This window comes from Microtus oregoni, unplaced genomic scaffold, assembly GCF_018167655.1.
Source record: "Microtus oregoni isolate MIOR12 unplaced genomic scaffold, Mior012 000032F_ref0000030, whole genome shotgun sequence".
NCBI lineage: Eukaryota > Metazoa > Chordata > Mammalia > Rodentia > Cricetidae > Microtus > Microtus oregoni.
Genome location: NW_024543091.1, coordinates 14,315,001 through 14,319,239, shown reverse-complemented (window position 1 = coordinate 14,319,239; position 4,239 = coordinate 14,315,001).

Sequence of the window (4,239 nt, the reverse complement as noted above, 5' to 3'; positions counted from 1 at the left end):
GAATTCTATGTAGTGTCTGTTGTGAACTTTTTTGAGTCTCCTGCCTTAACCTCCAAGGTGCTGGGATTTAGGTCTTCAATACCATGCTTGTTTTTTTTTTTTTTTTTTTTTTTTGCTTTTTCGAGACAGGGTTTCTCTGTGGTTTTGGAGCCTGTCCTAGAACTAGCTCTTGTAGACCAGGCTGGTCTCGAACTCACAGAAATCCGCCTGCCTCTGCCTCCCGAGTCCTGGGATTAAAGGCGTGCGCCACCACCGCCCGGCTTGTTTTTGTTTTTTTGAGACAGGGTTTCTCTGTAGCTTTTATGTGCGATGTCCTTCTGTATATGTGTCACTTTATTGGTTGATAAATAAAGCTGCTTTGGCCAATGACAGGACAAAATAAAGTCAGATGGGAAATCCAAACAGAGATATAGACAGAGTAGGTGGAGTCAAGGAGACACCATGTAGCTGCCAAGGGACACAGACATCCCGGAACATTTACCAGTAGGTCACAACCTCGTGGTGATATACAGATTAATAGAAATGGGTTAATTTAAGATGTAAGAGTTAATAAAAAACCTGAACTAGGGGCTGGAGAGATGGCTCAGAGGTTAAGAGCACTGGCTGCTCTTCCAGAGGTCCTGAGTTCAATTCCCAGCAACCACATGGTGGCTTACAACCATCTGTAATGAGATCTGGCGCCCTCCTCTGACGTGTGGGCATACATGGAGGCAGAATGTTGTATACATAGTAAATAAATCTTTAAAAAAAAACCTGAACTAATAGGCCAAACAATGTTGTAATTAATATAGTTTCTATGTGATTATTTGAGTCTGAGCAGCCTGGAAACAAATGAGCCATCTTTGCTTTCATAGCTTTGGAGCCTGTCCTGGAACTAGCTCTTATAGACCAGGCTGGCCCTGAACTCACAGAGATCCGCCTGCCTCTGCCTCCCATGTGCTGGGATTAAAGACTTGTGCCACCACTGCCAGGTTCCAACCCTGTGCTTCATGTGTGCCTGAGGAGCTCCCAGCATCTCAGCGACAGCCCCAATTTTCTTCCTTGGATTTTCCATCACCACCTCCATCTTTCTCAGCTCACCCTCCACATTCTTCACTAGACAGCCCTTTTGACTGCCATGCTTTTTAGATTTGTCTGTAGGAAAGACATTGACAAGCTAATCTCCCATACAAGAAAACCACAAAGAAAGCAACAATTGTTTCAGAAGTAGAAAAAAGAAAATGTTAAGTATTTATTTTTAAAAATCATAAAACTAGGACTGGTGAGATGGTTCTCCAGGTAAGGGTCCTGGTGTCAAGCTTGACACCCTGCGTTCCATCCCTTAACTGCTGACCATCTCTCTAGTCCCCTAATGGAGGTAAATATCAATTGTAGACATCTTCCTTTTCCCTTTGAGACACAGTCCATGGGCTTGTGTTGTCCAGACTACCCTCAGACTCAATTAAGAATGACTTGAACTTTTACTTCTGTTTCTACCTCCTTTTGTGTGACACACATGAGTATGCATGTTTGCATGTACATGTGGAGTCTCTGGGAACCACATGTTTGCATGTACATGTGGAGGCTCTGGGGACTGCATGTTTTTGTGTACATGTGGAGGCTCTGGGGACTACATGTTTGCATGAACATGTAGAGTCTCTGGGAACCACATGTTTGCATGTGCATGTGGAGGCTCTGGGGACTGCATGTTTGTGTGTACATGTGGCGGCTCTAGGAGATGCATGTTTGTGTGTACATGTGGAGGCTCTGGGGACTGCAGGTTTGCATGTACATGTGGAGGCTCTAGGAGCTGCATGTTAGCATGTACATGTGGAGGCTCTAGGAGCTGCATGTTTGTGTGTACATGTGGAGGCTCTGGGGACTGCATGTTTGCATGTACATGTGGAGGCTCTGGAGACTGCATGTTCACATGTGGCGGCTCTGGGACCGCATGTTCACTTGTGGAGGCTCTGGGGACCACTTGTTCACATGTGGAGGCTCTGAAGACTGCATGTTTACATGTGGAGGCTCTGGAGACCCTAAATGAAGAGCTCACCGTTTTGCCTAGCTGGACTAGCCAACTTGCTCCCAAGATCCCTCTCTGATTCCCATGCACCAGGATGACAGGTGACTGCCCATCTGTCAGAACATTTTATGTAGTTTCTGGGATCTGAACTCCAGCCTCACACTTGGGTGGCTACTTCTGAGATATCACCCCAGTCTCTTCCCACCTCTTCCTCCTCCTGATCTTCCTCCTCCTCTTCTTCCTCTTCCTTCTCCTCGTCTTCTCTCTGTACAGTTTTTCTCACTGGTTTGCAGCTGGATAAAAATGACATGCTGGCCGGCCAGCAAGCCCCAGGGCCCTCCCCTCCTGTTTGGCCTCCTCAGTGCTAGGGTTACAAGAGCCAGGTCCTCATGCATGTAAAACAAGTGCTCTCCCAGTGGAATTTCCATCTCCTCAGCCACAGACCAGTCTACCAGCTGAGCTACACCCCCAGTCCTGGACAAATCTTTTTTATTTTTATTTATTCATATTTATTTATTTAGTTTGTTCTTTTTTTTTTTTCCCAAAACAGGGTTCTCTGTAGCTTTGGAGCCTGTCCTGGAACTAATTCTTGTAGACCAGGCTAGCTTCGAACTCACAGAGATCTGCCTGCCTTTCCCTTCCTGGTTGTGAAATTAAAGGTGTGTGCCAGCACCACCCAGCTCCCTGGACAAATCTTTGATGAGTTACTTCAGCGAATCCCAGCTGGAAGTCACCACAAATCTCTCTCTCACGTCAGGGTTTGGTAAGGCAGGGAGCTCAAAAAGAATTCTGTTCCTTGAAGCTTGAGTTTAAATGCTGCCCAGGTGAGGGCGTGGGCACAGTTTAAAGACCTCTGTCTGGGAAGCAGCTTTTCTTTTGTTCTCCACTTGGTGCCCACAGACCCATCCCAACCCTCAAGCAACCCTCCTACTTGGCAAGAAGGACTTTAAAGGTAGGGCACCCTCCTCTATAAAATCCGGGACCCCCCTCTGGCACTGTGTGCAGAGCACTTAGCTAGGTGCTACACAGAGGTGTTGGGGCCTGGGGCACTCTCCGAGTTCAGTCGTAAAAGGAGCAGCATGCTGGAGTCCTTTAGTCCCCTGGAGAGCCTTTAATGGAGCATGAAGGTGTCACAGCCAGTATCTCTGTACAGGGTACTCCCTCCCCTCCTCGTCACTTGCTCTTTTCTCATCTGCCCAGCAGCTCAACAGATGGCACAGTCTTCTTGGCAGGAGACTCACAGTAGAACAGGTAGGGGCATGGAAACTTTCTCAAGACTATAGCTCCTCTGCTGTGTAATTTTCTTCTACTACTTCTACTTCTCAGGGTTAGCGTTGTGTCCCTTCTTCCCATCGGTCTGACTTTAGAGACCTTTATGACCCCTCCATCAGTATCTTCAGGTTTCCCCTCTCCCTTCCTCTCCTCCTCCACCTCTTGTATTATAGCAAGCAAAGCTGGGAATAGAACTCTAACAGAAATAGAAGATCTTTGCTGAAGACAAGTAATGATCAATTTTATAAATCCCAATTTGAACTCAGGTCTTCAGGTTTGGCAGTAAGTACCTTCTGAGCCATCTTTCTGATCCAAGTGATCTTTTATTTGGGGGTTCTAGCAAAGCCCTTAAGAGATGACAAACAAAATCTACATGTTTTTATTTATCCCTGGGACCCACATGGTAGGAGAGAACCAGCTCCCCAAAGCTGTCCTCTGACCTCCCACACATCTACAGGGGCACACATGCACAGAAAGAGAGAGGGGCAGGCAGACAGACGGATAAATGAAAGAATAAATGGTATTTGAAATTGTTTTAGATTTATTTTTCAAGTCTGAGTAGTTTGTGATGGAGGAAGGTCATTGGCTAATAAAGGAACTGCCTTGGCCCATTTTATTGGTTAGAACATAGGTAGGTGGAGTAAACAGAACAGAATGCTGGGAGGAAGAGGAAGTGAGCTCAGACTCCACAGCTCTCCTCTCGGGAGCAGACGCCTCAGAGAGACGCCATGCCCCGCTCCCGGGCATTCGCACGCGATGAAGCTCCGACCCAGGATGGACGTAGGTTGGAATCTTCCCGGTAAGACCGGTGCTCACAGATTATTAGAGATGGGTTGATCGGGATATCAGAATTAGCCAGTAAGGGCTAGAGCTAAAGGGCCAAGCAGTGTTTAAATGAATACAGTTTGTGTGTTGTTATTTCGGGGCATAAGCTAGCCGGCGGCGGGAGCTGGGTGGCAGAA